Source organism: Hemicordylus capensis, chromosome 2, assembly GCF_027244095.1.
Source record: "Hemicordylus capensis ecotype Gifberg chromosome 2, rHemCap1.1.pri, whole genome shotgun sequence".
Classification (NCBI taxonomy): Eukaryota; Metazoa; Chordata; class Lepidosauria; order Squamata; family Cordylidae; genus Hemicordylus; species Hemicordylus capensis.
In genome coordinates this window covers 3,918,322-3,937,364 of record NC_069658.1, presented here as the reverse complement: position 1 = coordinate 3,937,364, position 19,043 = coordinate 3,918,322, and the positions used below count along the sequence as shown (strand labels likewise).

At 43.2% G+C, this 19,043-nt stretch overlaps 1 protein-coding gene across 5 annotated transcripts in view; it reads right to left on the bottom strand.

Moving 5' to 3' along the window:
• The window catches only part of UBAP2 (ubiquitin associated protein 2), a 173,284-nt gene that overhangs the window by 140,931 nt on the left and 13,310 nt on the right, over nt 1-19,043 (bottom strand). The window contains exon 1 of one of the 5 annotated variants that reach the window (XM_053297003.1): nt 308-427. The exons of 3 other annotated variants lie outside the window; for them this stretch is intronic. The gene's annotated coding sequence lies outside the window, so the exon portion shown is untranslated. One more of the 5 variants, XM_053297001.1, reaches the window with a different exon arrangement.

Here is a 19,043-nt window from a genome sequence, read left to right as displayed (position 1 = left end):
TGGCCATTAGTTTAAGACTGGGTGCTGAAAAAGTGATATTAAATATCCATTAAGTAGCAAATATACTGTATACCAAGTATTACTTACAAAATATATTGTATACTAACTATCACATACTAAGATGTCCTAGGATGTTTATACTCAACACTTCAAATGGAAATAATGGCAGCTTAATACTTAACCTGGCCCCTGAAAGCCAGTCCAAAACCAAGTCCTTACCCTAACCTCTCTATGCCCCATCTTCCTCTTCTCCAAAACTGAAGAACAACAACATTTACCTCTGTTTGTATTCTTATTTGAAACCTACCATGGCAGGACCTTCATTCACAAAGCAGTTAAACCATAATTCTGGATTTGTGACATCATTCTGTTGTCACAGACATTGGTGCGAAGTCAGCACTACAGATTCCTTCATCATTAGGACTAGAGGTGTGCACCGAACTCATCCAACATTCCATTCTGACTCTGAACAGAACAGTTGGACCATTCTGACCAGAACACCAGGGCAACACAGTGTTTCCCCAGAAAGAAACATGGGCCTTACCTGTGAAGGGTACTTTTTTGCAGTGTATGGAGAGGTCATCCTACATAATGAGTTGTGAGTCCGACATGCCTCGGGATAGACAGGATCAATTTAAAGCTGAAGATGGCTCATATCCTGTAGTTAGCTAAGTGGTGCCAAAACCCTAGTTCTGGGACTGTTGTGCAGAAGTATAGAGAGAACTAGAAAAAAAATAGTAACAAGAACAGACACACAAACACACTCTGACAGGTAGGGGAAATACTGAACACCCTGAAAGATGCCCTAACCAGCACCCAGAGCTCAGCAGAGAAGAATGAAGAGGAACATCCACGAACGGGCCAGATGACATGCATACACTGCTAAAAAGAACCCTTCACAGTTAAGACCATGTTTCTTTTTCTGTAGGAGATCATACTACAACATGGGACATGCCCAAGCAGACCTAAGAAAGGAGAAAGGAAGGGAAGATATCTTATACCACCTGCTGAAGGGCTGTGCAGCCAAGGGCCGTCTGAGCTGCATGGAAGGAAGAGATTTTACAATGCTTGATAAATGGAGAGGTGGAAGACCAGGTGGCTGCTTGACAGATGGTCTGGAGTGGGGCATGAGCAGAGAATACTGCTGACCAGAGCCTGGACACTGAAGGTGTGCCAGATTTTAACTTAGGATGCGACAGCAATGGAAAGAAAGGAGGTAGGACTATGTCCTGTGACTGGTGGAAAGTTGAACTGGCTTTAGGGAAGTAGGGTCAAGCTTGAGGATGACCACGTTGTGCTGAAAATAGAGAGTTCCTTCTGAACTGACAATGCACTGAGCTCAGACACTCTGCACACAGAGGTGATTGCTACAAGGAAGATAACCTTGTAACAAAGGAGTTTCAAGGGGGAAGAATGGAGAGGTTCAAAGGGAACCTGAGTGAGAACATTCAACACCTTATTAAGATTCCAAGAAGAGAACTTGTGAAAGCAGGGGGAGGAGTGAGGTAGTTGGCGCCTTTTAGAAAGTTTTGATGGTGTGGATGTAGAATCAGAGAATCTGGCAGAGTAACCTTGAGGATAGCACATGTCTGGTACTGGGGTACTGGGGTGTAGACCGAGGTCCAAGCCCAACCGGAGGAATGCCAGGACGTCCAGAACTCATGCCAAAACAGGAGATATGCTTCCTATGTGTCCAGCATGAGAATGCTGCCCATGTAGTCTGAGAAAGTTATGTTGGTGGATGGTTTACATCAGGAGTTCTCAACGTTGGGTCCCCAGATGTTGTTGGACTTCAACTCCCATAATCCCCCAGCCCCAGTGGCCTTTGGTTGGGGATTACGGGAGCTGAAGTCCAAGAACATCTGGAGACACGACGTTGAGAATCCCTGGTCTACATGATGCAAGGATGGTGTTCTGCACCAGAACAGAGTATCCAATTTCAGATAAGGCCACATATTCAACATCCATGCACAGAGTTAAAGCCAGGGGCCCCTGGGATAGGTGTGAGGGACCCACACACCTGAAGGATGGAACCCTGGGACAGAACATCTAGATGGTGAGGGAGGGGCCATGGGGCTCGGGTGGAGAGCGTGACTTGGTCAGAGAACCTCAGTCATCTGGGCCAGTGTGGAGCAACTAGGATGAGCTCTGCTTGTTCTTAGAGCAGTTTTTGGATAACTTTGGTTATGGTGGCTGTCAGAGGAAAGGCATAATGGAGACCTGGTGTTCATGAGGCCGACGCGGCGTCTGTCACTTCTGCCTGTGAGGATGCGAACCCAGAGAAACATCTTGGAAAGTAATGGTTGTGTGGAGCTGCAAATAGATCCACCGCTGGGAGGCCTAGCTAGCTGGTTATTTGCTGAAAGACTTCACAATGGAGATACCACTCTGCTGGATCGATGACTGAGCCAGTCTGCCCTTAGACTTGATGTACCACTCAGGTGTTCCTCCATGACTGATCATTGGTGTTATTCTGCCCAGGTGAATAAGAGATAAGATTCTGTCATCAAGGAGTGAGACCTCATACCACCTTGATTTTTTAAGCAGGACTTTGCCATCACATTGTCTGTCTGGACTTGGACGTTGCGATTCCGAATGAGTGATAACAAGTGTAGGAGGGCCAGATGAATCACTCGTAGCTCTAGCCAAATGATGTTCCTCTTGGCCTCCCTGGTGGTCTATGTGCACTGGGCATAGCAGTTGTGGCAGTGAGCCCCCCATCTGGAGAGGCATCTGTGTAGATGGTAAGTAATTATTGTGGGGGGTGCCAGGGGAAGGCCTTGGGTCATCGCCGGAGACAGCCACTAATGTAGGGAAAGGCATTGTTTCAGAGATTAGAATTTCCTTGTGTGTATGGGACATGATCAGGTCCTGGAAGGGAGCAGAAGTCACTGTAGTGGGCAGGAATACCACCTGGCCCATGGAGTGCATTCTAGACATGAAATAATAGAACCTAGAATTTGCACTAGACGCAGATCCGCTGAGGACCTCTTCAGCAAGGTGGAAATTAGATCTGAGAGCTTCTCCTTGCGGTCGAGGATAGAGCGATAGTGCCCTGAAGTGTTGAAGAGGGCCCAAGATGTTGAAGTCACTTGATAAAGTGGCTTTTGAAAGTTGATGATGAACCCATGAATTTGGAAGGGGATGGCCTTCAGGACATCCTGACTGGCTTGCAGAAGAGATGGTGATAGGATCAGGTGATCCAGAAACAGGTCTATGTGGATGGCTTCCATGTGCATATGCACAATCAGGGCTACCACGATTTTTGTAAAAACACAGGGAGCCAACAGTCCATAGGTATCACTCTATATTGACAGCTGGATTGAAATGCCTGAATGATTGGTCTCTGGCGGGTCTCTTGTTTCATTGCTGCCACTGAGGACACACCAGAAAGATCTGGGATTGGAGGGCCTGTTGTCCCTATAAGTGGGGCCTGTGTTTCTAGGGAAAGTGCTATAGGGAGCAAAGGAAGAGGAGTTATACCTGAAGGGCCTATGGAAGTCCTTTCTGCCACAGAGCATCACCTTCTTTTTAATCACATGTCTCTAGTAGGACAGGGTCCAGAGAACTGCCAAACAGTCTGGCCCCCTTTGCAGAGTTCAATTTAGATTTGGGATCCACCATCCAATGTTTGAGCCAAAGACATCTCCAGACTGCCATGGGCCTAGAGGTGCATTTTATGCAGTCCAAACTGCAGTTGGCCATAAGGACTGCAGCCTTGGCTAATTTATTGATCCTTTGGCGGAGTTTTGCATTTTGGGGAGGAATGTACTGGACAAGCTCTTTTGCCCACAGAATTGACGTGCAGACGAAAATAGAGTTGGTAGTTGCTGCCCTGATTATTGTGGCTGAGGCCTCATGAGCCTTATGAAGGAGAAAATCACATTTTTTTATCTTCAGGAATTTTGAGTTGTTTATTCCCTTCTTTGTTCATTAGTGCTCCTGAAACACAGGGACATCTACCAGAGATAGAGAAAAAGAAAAAGACAAGCAGGGTATATAGCTTTTTAGGACAAAGAGCAGTGGACTTAGATGAAAAGGGGGAATTCTATTCTGCCATCATGGTGAATGAGTAGATGAAGGAAGGACATCCTGGTCTAACCCCATGAGGGTCTGAGTCACATTAACAGGAGAAACATCATTGATGGCTCTCTTAGCCTTTGCTAGTAGAAAATCAAAATCTGCAGCAGAGAATAAGTGAACAGAGTTTGATACTGTGGCGAGGTGTCCTCCTAAGAGTTCACCTGTGTAGTGAACAGCCCTCCCCTCCCCTAAAGAGTGAACGAGAAGTGAACCCCGTCCTGACTGACAGGCAGTGACCTCTAGGTATCAGCCACTCAGCACATAGTGGGCGGGACCTTGAGGCAGGAAGAGCAGCATTTCTTTGTTCTCAATTGGAGCCAGGCTGTGTTTGCAACAGGTTGTTGGCCAGGCAAAAGGCTGCAACAAGGACTGCAATCCTGGGAAGTTAGGACTGCAGGGGCCTGAAGTCTCTACCATGGATTTGGTGAGTTCAGGAAGGAAGCCAGGGCTTTGGCTTCAGGGAAAGGTTTAGCCTAGGGAACAGTTTGTTAGTTAGCTTGTGTTAGACTTATTACTTTTGGTATGCCTTGCAACTGTTTTGGTGTGACCTTGCAACTGTTTTATCTGTAACGTAACAAACTAAGAAAGCAGCCTGCACCCAGCTATCTATCCAGGGCACTGCAAAGGTCTCTGTAACCTGTAAAGGTGCTTTTAAAGGTTCCTGTACCCCTATTCCTTGCAACCGGGGTGCTTTTTAAAGTATTCTTGCAACTACTGAATGTTTCTTTTACCAGTAACTAAAAACTGAGAAAGCCTCAAACAAAAGCAGTCTGTAGTATTTTGAATAAAGTTTGTTTGTTTGTTTGTTTTGTATTTTACCTGCCTGAGTGTATTTTTAACTCAGGAAAAGGGGTTTTACTCTGGTGCAACACACATCTCAATTTTGATGCTCAGAAACTCTACCAAGGTTTTCTCACCACATGTATGCTGCACATGGAAGGGTTTTTGTACTTTTCAATTGATAAAAAGAGAGTTTCCTGGAAAGCAAGAGAGAATGATTCAGCATTTTTCTTCCCCTCACATGAGCTCGCTTTGAGATGAAGGCTGAGTTAAATCCATCATAACCAGGAGAATGCTGTGGTCAGTTGAGTCTGAGTAGGCAGACCTGGGAAGGTTGGGGTTAACTGGAGCCACAGGTTGAGCAGGAGGTAATGTTGGTTGAGGCAGCTGACTAGGCACCAATGGAAAGTTAGGTCCAATAGGAGGAGCCACAGGCAGTACTGGAGGATTAGGAGGAAGAGCGGGCCTTTTTGGAGGGGGAGGAACTCCCTCAAAGGAGAAGGAAGAAGCTCTCTTGTGGTAAGGAACCGCAGGCCTGGGCTGAAAACAATCCCACTCAGCTAGATGAATGGCATCTCACCTAGGGCTGAGAGGAAGAAAAGGACAGGTGAGCGGGACCTCCATGCTGCTGAATTTGGAGGTGGTGTGTGTTTAGGCACAGCAGGACCAGTATCGTATCAAAAAGTAGAGATTGGAGGAGGAGCAGAAAACATGAAGAGGGATTTGCATTCTCTAAATATAAATTCCTTCCATCAGCAGGAGACGTCTGCAGGAAAGGGGTCCCTTGGCCCTGGATCAGCTGGGGGATTGGTACTCACATCCCTGATTGATAGGAGAGGCAGCTCAACCAGAGCAGTTCGGTTTTCAGGCAGCAGCAGGTCAGGGTAGGCTGGGGTACTGATGTCCCTTGGTCCTGGAGAGCCAGAGCCATGGGAGTGAGCAGCAGTGCTGGCTAGGATGTGGGGGGGGGGGGGCAGGGGGAGAGAGATGAATGGCTTGGCCAATTCCCTCTCCCCCACTTTGGAGCCAAAGGTCTTTGACACGGGTGTTGTAATGGCACCCGTCAGAACTGCAGAAGTGTGTAAGCCGTCCTGGATGTTTAGGGGGCCTGGCGGCAAGCAGCAGGATAGCAGCAAGCAGCAGGGCTCACTCTCCTGGCAGATCACCTGCAGCAGAAGCCATTCGCTGAGCCTGGCCATGTGAGCCTTAGACTTCTTTTTGCGCGACTTGGAACGTCCTAGTGCTTGAACATGCTTTGTTTTCCTCACCCCTTTGAAGTGCTCTTCCTGAGTGTGTTTGGTTTTCTTAGCTGCCTTCCTATGCAGATTTTTAGGGCATTCAGAGCTCGTGGCAGTAGATAAAGCAGTATGCACTGCAGCTGTGCCTGCACCCGAAGGGGAGGGGAATGGGGATGCTTGGGGCTAGAGGGAGGCTGTTTGTTGGACAGAGGAGGTATGGTGAGCAAAGGAAGCAAGGGAAACAAAGGAACATAGAACCAAGTTTAGAGGAGCTCTCTCTCTGCTGCCGATCCTGAAGGCGACAGGAAAGGAACTGGGGATTAGCGATCATCCTAGCCTCCAGGAAAACTCTGCTGTGATAACTTCCTGGATGGGCTCCGATTACGGTGGAAAAATTGGGAAGGGAGGGGAGACAGATGAAAGCCTGAGTAGGAATATATATGGAATGCTGTTCCCTGAGGCAAGACAGGAACAGAAATGGGGTTTTGGTGCCACCTAGGTCCAGGTATCCCTGCCGGTTCGAATCCCCACTGTCTATCCCTTCCAGTTCGAATCCCTGCTTCCTATATCGGGCACCAGTGATATAGGAAGATGCTGAAAGGCATAATCTCATACTGCGCAAGAGGCAGCAATGGTAACCCACTCCTGTATTCTACCAAAGACAACCAGAGGGATCTGGGGTCGCCCGGAGTTGACACCAACTCAATGGCACACTTTATCCCAAGGCATGCCAGCCACACAACCCATTACATAAGATGACCTCCTACACTGCGGAAAGCAGAACTGTTTTGCTTGGAACATTCTGAGTGTATGGGTTTAAAAAAAAATCTTAATATAGCAAGGGCAGCAGCAAGAGGTTACTTTAACATTCAGTTCAACATAGCTTCTTACCAATGGTACCATTGGCACTGAGAGCCTTCCAGATCTCACCTAGCCTCCATGCACACAGAGAGGCCAGGTGAGATCTGGAGATGTGCCACTGCTGCGTGGCATGGAATGTTCTGCACATCTCTAATCAGGACCATTTAGTGAAGAGGCTGATCAGATGGGAAGTATGAGATAGGAGAAAGCAGGGCTTCTACTAATAGTGAATCAAACCATACAGATACATGTGCAAATGGATACTAAAAGGCTAATAAAGAGGTGTTAAAATTTTATTTTATGCCCTCAAAGCCTCATTTCTCTACCTGCATTCATCCTAGTTCATTACAGCTTGTTTGCTGCTGATGGGAGGGTTCACAGTGCCTTATAGTGGGCCTTTGAGTAGTTTTGCAGTCAGACTAAGAGCCGATGAAGAAGCTATTGTTTACTACGAGCACAGTGACTACTGAGCCAATGCTGCAACCAAGATTGACAAAAATCAATTTTAAAAAATAAAAAATGATTTTTAAATTTTTTTATTCAAATTGAATAAAAAACAATTCATAAAAAAGAACCTAGTTCAAAGATATATCATGAATATGAATCATAACTCCCAGTTATATTCTTAAGAGAAGTATATGAGGATGAGAGTTAGTGGACCTGAATTATGATTAGAATTAATGGACCTGGAATCCTATTGGTGTACATGCTGCACATACATACACAAACAGAAACGGTCAAGCCCTTCCCCACCCGGCAAAAAAGTACAAAGACAAAGGTGGTCAATAATGGGGGATTTGGGAGGATGGAGTAGACCTGAGCGAGGAGGAGTCTGAATAGAAATGCAAGGGATGCGGGGGTGGAACAGTAAGTGAAAACCAACATGAAGATAACCTAGTCATGCAATCCTGAGGAAACTTTCTGGGTGTATCCTCCATTGTAGAAAGGAAACAGCTATCATGGCAGCAGGCTGTACGAGACCCAATTTGGGAATATTTTAATGAAGTTCCTGTATCTGTGGGTAAGACAGTCACATGTGCAAAATGCAAACATTGCAACAAAGAAATGCAAGGCCTGGTTGCCCAAATGAAACAGCATTATGAGACAGGTGTATCTACCTTCTAAAAATGAAACCTAAATCTCTTAATATATATTAAGGTTATATTAGACAACATGAATGTATATTTACTAGAAAAAGATGATTAAATAGAAACTTCCTGCCTAGTGATTTAAAATCATTAAAAGAGAGTCCTGTGAAGCGATATAAATCAAATTGTGGCTGTAACACACATATAAACCAATGAAGCTGCTTTTTACGGAATCTGACAACTGACCTATCCATATCATTACTATCTACACTATTGTCCAAGGTTCCAGGCAGGGGTCTTCTGCAGCCTGTGGAGGAATAGCTGTCTATCCTACCGCTAACATCACATGTAGAGGATCCACCACACTGTGCTACCATGAGATAGATCTCCCTAACAATTTCCAGTTTAACCGCTGCCACCAAGTATACTTTTGGGCTCTAGGTAGAGTCTACTAGGGATGTACAAATTGATTCGGATACAAATCAGTTTTTATCCGAATCTAGCTGATTCGGGTGATTTGGAGACAAAACAAATTACCCCTGTGGTCCATTGGCTAGATTCAGGTACAAATTAAATCGCGCCTGATTCAATTCAAATCTATTTGAGATTCGGATCCCTCCTATTAATTCCCCCAGATTCCCAGGTTTGTGTTTTTTGTTTTGTTTTTTTTTTAAGCTATGCTCTGGCCCTTGTAGAAGTGGAGTTATGGAGCAAAATGTGTGGTCGCTATTTTTCAAGTGTTTGGATTCTTTGGTGTATAATAACTTTCCCTCAATCAATCCCTATGAGGATTCATTATACACCTTTATTTCTTCTATTCATTTTGACGGTCTTTTCAACAGTGCCAACTATAAACTGCCATGAACCAACTACACCCTATTCCCACCCGCAAGGCAGTGAGATACTACTCAGTTTATGTTCTAGGATTTTTTCTAAGTGTTTAGGCTCTTTGGTGTCTTAATAACATTTCCTCATAATGAATCCCTATGAGGATTCATTACACACTAAAGAGTCTAAACAACTCAAAAATTCCTAAAATATAAACTGAGTACCCAGTGGCTTGCGGGCTGCAGGATAGTTGGAACATGTGATGCTGCTAATTCCCCACCCCCACCTGCAAAGCAGTGGGGTCAAAATGAACAGAAGAAATGAAGGTGTGTAATGAAGACACCAAAGAATCTAAACACTTCAAAAATACCTTTAAAATAAAGTGTGTGTGTTGGGGGGGTGTAGTTGACACATGGCAGTTGACGGCACTATCCAATGATAGTCAAAATAAACAGGAAATGAAGGTGAATCCTCACAGGGATTCATTATGAGTAAAAGTTATTATACACCAAAGAATCTAAACATTTCAATATTTCTAAAAATTAAAATGAGTACCCAACTACCTTGCAGGTGGGGGGAGGGGTGCAGTTGGCACATGGCAGTTGACAGTTGGCACTATTTATTTTTATTTATTTATTTTATTTATTTATTTTTGCATTTATATACCGCCTTTCGTTAAAAAGACAACCCCAAGGCGGTTTACAAAAGTTAAAAACATACAATAAAAGACAATAAAAACATCATGTTAAAAATATAAAAACAGACATAAATACAATACAACAAATAAAAACACAGAGAGGCTGCAGTAGAAAACGATCATGTAAAAGCCTGGGTAAAAAGCCAAGTCTTTAAAAGCTTTCTAAAAGCCGTGATGGAGTCCGAGGAACGAATGGCCACTGGGAGAGCATTCCAGAGTCTGGGGGCAGCAACAGTGCCCCCCTATCCAGTGACAGTCAAAATGAACAGAAGAAATGAAGGTGTGCAATGAATCCTCATAGGGATTCATTATTATGAAAAGTTATTATACACCAAAGAATCCAAACACTTGAAAAATAATGACCACACATTTTGCTCCATAACTCCACTTCTACAAGGGCTAGAGCTTAGCTTTTTTTAAAGAAAGAAAGAAAGAAAGAAAGAAAGCTGGGGATTTGTTTTAGTGTTAGGATATGGCAACTTTGAATCCTCATTGTTTCCTATGGCGGAAATGTTCAAAATCAGTAAAAACTTTTTTAAAAATCATTAAAAAATCAACTACTGCCTTGGAATTTGGGTGGTAGGTGGCACCCATGGGAACCTACCCACCACCCAAATTTGGTGCCCCTAGGACCTTGTTAAGTGGTCTGAATCCAAATCAAAGCAAAGCAAATACCAATCAAATCTAGGGTGATTTGGAGGGTGTAGATTTGGATACAAAACAAATAAGGAGAGATTTATTCTGAGCACAAATCGAATTTAAAAAATCAATTTGTGCACATACCTAGTGTCTACCACAACAACTTTACAAACTTCTGTTGCAAAAACAAACTTCAGTAGCATGGCAAAGCCCATAGACATGGAGTGGAGTAAACAGAAGCTACAATTTTTCTTTCAAAGATAGACAAGTAATTTTATTTTGCAAATAGTTCAATTTTAAATCAAAAGTTCTTTCACAAGTTTAGTATAGAAATCATTAACCAAAAGAGCATAAGAACTAAACAAAATGTGGTAGGGCCAGTTACTCTCCCCCTGCTAAATAAAGAGAATCACCACGTTAAAAGGAGCCTCTTTGCCAAGTTAGCAGGGGGAGAGTAACTGGCCCTATTCACCCCCAGCACATTACCTCTAGTGAGGTACCTCCAGTGAGATAGTTTAGAACGTCCTCTCTATCTGACTCTGTTCTTTAGCCTGTGTCCCTGAGAAGCCCAGTTCAGGCACAGGTATACGTTCAGTATCCTCTGCCATGAAGATAGATGCAAAGAATTTGTTTAGCTTCTCTGCAATCTCTGTATCCTCAATAATCCCTCTCACTGCCTCCCTGGCAGGTTTCCTGCTTCTGATATATTTAAAGACCATTTTGTTATTCCCCTTGATGCTTTTAGCGAAATGTTCCTCACTCTCTCTTTTCGCCTCCCTTATTGTCACCTTGCATTTCTTTTGCCAGAATTTGTGTTCCTTTCCATTCTCTTCATTTGGGCAGGCCTTCCAATTTCTGAACTAAGTGTTTTTCCCCTTCATAGCTTCCCTGACTTTACCTGTTAGCCATGTTGGCATCCTCCAGGACTTGGTGGAACTTTTCCTCCTTTTTGGTATACATTCTAACTGGGCTTCTATTGTAGTTTTAAGTAAATTGAAGTAGGCAAGGAACAGAACCCACATGAGTACTGAGGTTAGCCTGTACACCACACTGACTTTCCACTGCAAATAAGTCAACAACTTAAAAAGACAACATGCAGCATGTCTACAAGTTACTATAGCTTTGCAAATACACATCTTCCAGCTGAAGAGAATCCTTCATGCAATTCAAAATGGGCACTGGTCCACAACAGCTTATGCTGAAATAAATGTTAGTCTAAGGAGCCGTTTTCACAAGCTGCTTTTACAAGCTACTTGGTTCATAAGAGTTACACACATCTCTAAGATCAGAATGTTCAAAGGAACTGTAAGTTTATATGCAATAATATAGATAATAATATTTCCTTCCCCGCAGGAAAGCCAATATTGAATGTGTGCATTGTTCCAGCATAAGCTTTCCCATTATTTTTCTAATCCAAAAAAGTTTAGGTAGGATGGTCTTCTCAAATGCAGCATACTCCTCCTAATTACAAGGGAGTATAAATTAGCTATGGTGCAAGAAACCAAAGAAGACATAACATGTGCTGTCTCAGTTATGCTCCGAAACAAAGTTCCAGAAGTTATAAGAAGTTGAGCTACTCACTTTTTTACTACATGGGCTTACAATGGACAGCTGTGGATATCTGACCCCAATGGGGAAGAGGTGGGGGATAACCATTTGCCAAAACGGGGAATCACTATTGCTACAGCTTGTATCACCGAAGACTCGTTCTGGACAAAATCATCAAGTCTATTTGCACCACTGTGCCTGACAAGAACCCATGTCCTTGCCTGCTTTCTTCAGCGGAAGCTATTTTCACACAGGAAGTCTAACTGTTCAAAAAGACACTTTGTTCTCAGATCACAAGACATACCTAAGTTTATCTTATTTCTTAGGAACACTTGCCTAAAGCAATTCCTGCCTTCCACTATAGCATTATTTTATTGCCTAGTTACTGTGATCCAAATTGCAGTTCAATCTGGCCCGCAGGAAATTCCTTTTCACCAGCCCTCAGAGGGGTATCACCAGGTTCATGTGGGTCAGCATATACACAAGAGGAACAGGAAGCTACTTAACTACAAGGCTATAAAGTAAGAGATTAATGCACTTGAGCTGCAGTAGAAGGAAGAGTGGGAGGTCAGGCATGTGAACAAAAGGCAAGAGAGGGATGCATGACAGAGAAACAAGTAAAGGAAGCACTGAAAATAAAACCCTAAGAATCAGTATCAAAACCATGAAGAGGTCACATTTAGAATACAGGATCCAATTTTGTCCATTCCTTTTCAAAAAATGTATCCAAGCTAGAAATGACAGGAGGGAACAAAAGCAACCAGGATAAAATCAAGAACTTTGAAGTTTTTAAAACCACCACAATAATTGTAGGGTAAGACTGAAGAAACTTGGTCTTACAATAAGCAATAGATTGACGATGATGATTTATTCTTTTCAACTAAAGTTCCCAAAGCAGTTTACATAGATATACAGTAGTCCCTCGACCTACGAACTACTCGACAACCAACGTTTTTGACTTACGACAAAAAAGACCGGAAGTAGTTGGCGGTTTAGATTTGGCTTCCTCGACTTATGAATTTTTAGATGCGGTTTCCTCGACTTACGAATGTTTCCAGACCTCCGTGGGTGCGCTTTTCGACCTACGAAAATTTCGACTTACGAACGTCCGTTCAGAACGGATTAACTACGTAAGTCGAGGGACCACTGTAAAATAAATAAAATTGCTCCCTATCCCCAAAGGGCTCACAATCTAAAAAACAAATACTATCCATTTGCAGATATTATTCATGGTATAAAAGTAGTCAGAAGGGGATACAAAGTTCCCTGAAATGAGAAAGAGTAGGCTGCCAAAGAACATTATCCAAGTCTCTGCTCTTACAATAGTTAGAACTTAGTGGGGAGGCTCTCACCTTACCCTACACATATTACACTTCAAAGAGTCTCAAGGGGACAAGCACCAGTTCCCTAGCTACGTTCTAGAATGTTCCAAGGCAGAGCCCACATGTGGGACTGCAGAGAGATCAAAGAAAATCATTTGTTCCCCATATCTACAGAAAATGAATATTTAAGTATTTAACAGGTAAATTCATTAGGCCGGACAAGCCTCATATGGCTTACCCTTCAATAAATAAAAAATAAATTCAAAAAATAAAAAATAAATAAATAAGAGCAGAAGTGAAGAATCTTCTTTGGGAAATGGTTGGCGCATTTCTCACTAGAGCCTAAAAACGCTTGGGGAGGGTGGAGGCAACAGAACAAGAGATTCAAATGTTATTTTGACATGTTATTGTTTATTACTGTTTTGTATGTTTAGGAAGTTAAGTTAGGAAATTAAGTTTTATGTTCCCAACCCTTTGAGACAGGAGTTGCCAACTCCCATTTCCAGCCACCTGTCTCAAATTAAGGTGGGGTGTGTTTGTGTAGTGATCAGTCACTGAACAGCCCCTCTTCCCCCTAAAGAGTGAACCGGAAGTGTACCCTATCCTGACTGACAGGCGGTGACCTCTAGAGATCAGCAACTCAGTGCACGGTGGGTGGGACCTAGAGGGCCATGGGGCAGGAAGAGAAGCGTTCCTTTGTGCAGCTGAAGCTAAGCTGGCAGCAAGACATGTGGCAACAGGCAGGACTGCAATTCTTGCAAGATAACGACTTCAGGGACTTGAATCCTCTACCATGGTCTAAGTCAGACTAGATACCTGATGGGTTCCTTCAACTTCAACAACTATTAAGGAGCAACAGTGAAGTCAGAACTGAAATCAGAAACAGCAGCTCAAGAGGAGGCTCAAGTTCTATTTGCCAAATTTCTCATAGCTGATGCACTCTATTCCACTGAACTAGGGTCAGAGGCAAGCTTCCCTCTTACACCATCCTTTTATACAACAGATACAGCGAATCACACAGAGATACAAAGAGTACTTTCCTCTGAGGGAGGGCAACCTGACTGTTTCGCTGTATGTTGGATGTGATTAAGATCACTCTTTCATTCATTTAGAACATCCTCTCTATCTGACTCAGTTCTTTAGCCTGTGTCCCTGAGAAGCCCAGTTCAGGCACAGGTATACGTTCACAGTATCCTCTGCCAAGAAGACAGATGCAAAGAATTTGTTTAGCTTCTCTGCAATCTCTGTATCCTCAATAATCCCTTTCACTGCCTCCCTGGCAGGTTTCCTGCTTCTGATATATTTAAAGACCAGTTTGTTTTGACCAACTTATCACAGGAAACTTCATCCCCATACTCAGTATGACCAGGCCTCAAAGAAAGACAGCATCTATGTGGTTGCTAGGAGTTAACACCGACTTGACAGCAATTAATAATGATGTCACAGCACAGTCAACATGGCTGCTGCCTGTTTGTGGGGAGTGGTATGTGGCCAAATGAATCTGAGTAGTGACAAACTAGAGATATGAGTATTTTCAAGGGTACATTACTTTGCAGAATGTTCATGTTACAAAGTTCAACTGAATATCCACACTTACTGCTAGTTAATACTGCAATTTGTTAGGATGATAGTTTACTCAGAGAACTAAGTCAGGCTCAAGGAAGGACTGCTGCTGTGGTACACCTCCTCACCCAATTTTTGACCTTGGTAAGTTTTAGACAATACAAAACATGCCTGTTTCTAAGACTTTCAAAATTTATGTGACCAGAATCAGGTGAGACAATCAACGTGTGCCTTTAGAAGCAATAATTCAAACTACTTTCAATTTTCTTTAAAATGGCTGTCTCTAGTCTCCATTATTTACTTTATAGGGAGATATCAAACTACTTTGAAATCTTTTAATAGAGTAATTTATTGTTGATAATTAATAGAGCACTCAGAATAAGAGTTTCTTCTGCTTCTAGTCTAATCGAATAAATACATAAATGATGCAAAGTGCAGGAAAAAACCTAGTTTCAGATGTTGCCTTTCACTACCAAGCAGATGGGTCTTATTTTACTTATTTTCAACTTCCCCCCCCAACCCCAACCTTCAACTGGCAAAATATCTGATATGTTTAGATCTCTCAGGCTGAAGCAGCTTGCAAGTCAATATCTAGTACTATATATTCCTGTAAATATTTTTTAGCACACTATACTGTACTTATGAGTCAACTTAAGTGGTGCAGCAGGGAATTGCTAGAATAAAAAGCAGAAGGTTGCCGGTTCAAATCCCCGCTGTTATGTTTCCCAAACTATGGGAAACACCTATATCAGACAGCAGTGATATAGGGAGATGCTGAAAGGCATCATCTCATACTGCGTGGAAGATGGCAATGGTAAACCCCTCCAGTGTTGTACCGAAGACAACCACAGGGCTCTGTGGTTGCCAGGAATCAACACCAACTTGATGGCAGACTTCACCTTTACTGTACTTATGACATTTAAAAGGATACCTTAGTTTTATTTTTAAAATGGAAAATCAATTGTGCTAAGCTATACAAAGTTCATTTTGTATCTTTAAAACTGTAGACTTTAAATATGATACTAAAGTATTGTATATATTTTCATTTCCCCCAAAATGACTTTCCCCACCCTGGAACAAATCTCTGAATTTCAGGTTTCCCCCCCTGTAGCTTCAAGAGTCTCTGGAAACAGTGTTTGAGAACAAAGCGCTAGGCCATTTTTCCCTAGGCGTATGTTATTTCACATTACATCTTCTAGTAGTAAGCAACAATCCAGGATCCACCTATTATATTCCCCTCTTCCTTCCTTACTTCTCTCCATCTACTTTCTGATGCATTGTAGGCTGCCTATTATGATTGAGCACTGCAACAGGGACATTTACATTTTTACATATAAACTGGAATCCACTTAGGTGTGTCAAGTTACTGAATCTTTATTCGTCTTAACCCAAACCAAACTCATGGCTAGACTAACCAGAAAGTGTGACAGCATGCCTCTAATTTATACACACATATGTTGGACCAGTTTCTTCAATCCGGCTGGAACTGGATCTTTTTAAAGGCACAGAAACTGGGAAGGGAGCGAGTCATTGCTAGCAATTCCTTGCAAGTCTGAACACAGAAACATTTCAGCCTGCAAAGTAAGTTTTATACTTCCTCCAGCCTCATAACATTTATTTGCACCACATTAGGAGAAAAACATACCTGTTTTCAAAAGGCACAACTCCATTCAGACTGACAACATTCTACTATCAATGAGAGTCACAGAAGGATCTAAACCAAACTAACCCTTCTCCTTAGCTAACCTTGTAGAGCTGAACAAATTAAAACATTTTCATAGGGAAAAGCTGTTGTATAACTGCATTGATAAGGGTTTCACGTTTCATAGCTGCTTGAGGTAACAGCCACGCTTGTACAGAGCTAAATTTACTGCCAATTGTCTAAAGAACTAGGAACCTTTACCCTAATTAAATCATCAGATACAAGTAGCAAAATGTTTTGGTTTCATCCTTTTAGTATTTGTATCCCAAGAATGCTGATACAAACTGTGCACTCAGCACAGTCAAGGACAAAGGTTGGCATAAAGACATTTTTCCAATAGGTGGGACGGAAGGAAACATTTGACTTCCTCAACAAAAATTCTTTAGCATGGTTTTCTTTTAAGCCAAGGAAAGATCAAAGCTTCTTCACACAAAAACACTCCAGGAACTTTAATACTAACCATTCCACTTAACTAGGTTAGTGGATCCTCCAGCTAATCTGCTAAAAGATTGAATTAAGTTGCAACAGAAAGTAATTCAATTTTCCTCAAAGCGTTTCTTGCAGTCTCGACTGGAGAGATCACATAAATGGGGAAACCTCAGAACTGCATACAATTGAGAAGGAACATTGGGCTTACTGTGAAGTGTTTTTTTTCCACAGTATATGGAGATCATCCAGTAACATGGGTTGAGGACCAAACATACTCCCTGTTGAGAGGACTAAAATAGAAAGTGAAAAAGGCTAGTTCCTGCAGGCAGGTGGCACCAAAACCCCAGTTCCAGCACTGATGCGGAGAGTAGTTTAGGTGAAGAAAGGTAACATATAGTAGGCATGTGTGAATCGATTCAGGTATAAATTGATTTGTGCACAAATCTAGCTGATTTTGGTGATTTGGAGACAGAACAAACCACTCCTGTGGTCCATTGGCTTGATTCAGGTCGGAAACAAATTGCACCAGATTCAATTCAAATTGATTTGAGATTTCAAGTATTTGGATTCTTTGGTAGGGATGGGCCCAGACCGGTCCGGAGGCCATTGTAAAGGCCTCCGGACCGGTCCGGACCTGGGTGGTCCAGTTCGGGTGGGGGGTGCCTTTAAGAGCGGCGGGAGGGTTTACTTACCCCTCCCGCCGCTTTCCCGCTCTGTCGCCGTAATTTCAGTAGTAATTGGGGCGGCAGGACACCTCCCTGCTGCTCCTTCCCCACTGTCGCTATGAAAAACTCCCAGGAGTCCTTTGCATGTGTGCACGTCACAGAGACATGAAGCACGCGCACAACATGCGTGCGCACAAAGGACTCCTGGGAGTTTTTCATAGTGACAGCGGGGAAGGGGCGGCAGGGAGGTATCCTGCCACCCAATTACTACTGAAATTACGGCGCCAGAGCAGGAAAGCGGCGGGAGGGGTAAGTAAACCCTCCCTCCGCTCTTAATGCCACCCCCCACCCCAGTGCCAGACCGCAGTTTGGCGGTTCCGTGCACACCCCTATTCTTTGGTGTATAATAACTTTTCCTCAATGAATCCCTATGAGGATTCATTACACAACAAAGAGTCAAAACACCTCAAAAATTCCTAATATAAATTCAGTACCCAGTGGCTTGCAGGTTGGAGGGGTAGTTGGTTGGCACATGGAATGCCACTAATTCCCCACCTGCAAAGCAGTGGGGTCAAAATGAACAGAAGAAATGTAAGTATGTAATGAAGACACCATAGAATCTAAACACTTCAAAAATTCCTTTAAAAACTGAGTACCCCAATGTGTGTGGCGGGGGGGTGTAGTTGACACATGGCAGTTGACCATTGGCACTGTCCAATGATAGTCAAAATGCATAGAAGAAATGAAGGTATGCAATGAATCCTCATAGGGATTCATTATGAGAAAAATTTATTAGACACCAAAGAATACAGACATTGAAAAATAGTGACTGCACATTTTGCTCCATTACTCCACTTCTACAAGGGCTGAAGCTTAGCTTTTTGTTTAAAAAACCAAGCAACCTGGGAAACCTGGGGTTACAATAGGGCAACTTAAAATCCCCATTATTTCCTATGGCAGAAATATACAAAATCAGTAAAAACCAAATAAAATCTGGGGTGATTTGGGGAGACAGATTGGGACACAAAACAAATCAGCGGTGATTCATTTTGGGCACAGGGAAGCCATAAGGAAAGGGCAATCTCGGATACCATGGCACCCAAGGAGGAAGGGCGGAAGGGATTTGAACTCTTTAGCAATAAACTCTTTTAACCAAAGTGCCACATCATCTGGAAACTGTTCCCGTGGGCCCTGAGGTGGCAGGGAACCATACTAACGTCTGGTGGTGCAGGGGTGTTGGGTCCCAGTTCTCTGCGAGTAAGTACAGGCACTGGTACAGAAGGTTGTGGTGGGACCTCAGGATAGTCAGGTCTGGAAGCCTGATTATAAGAACATAAGAACAGCCCTGCTGGATTAGTCCCAAGGCTCATCTAGTCCAGCATCCTGTTTCACACAGTGCCCCACCAGATGCCACTATGAAGCCCACAGGCAAGAGGTGATGGCCTGCACGTTCTCCTACTGTTACTCTCCTGCAACTGGTATTCAGAGGCATCCTGCCTCTGAGGCTGGAGGATGCCTCAGTAGCCATTATAGTAGCCATTGATTGACTTCTCCATGAAGTTATCCAAACCCCTCTTCAAGCCATCCAGGTTGTTGGCTG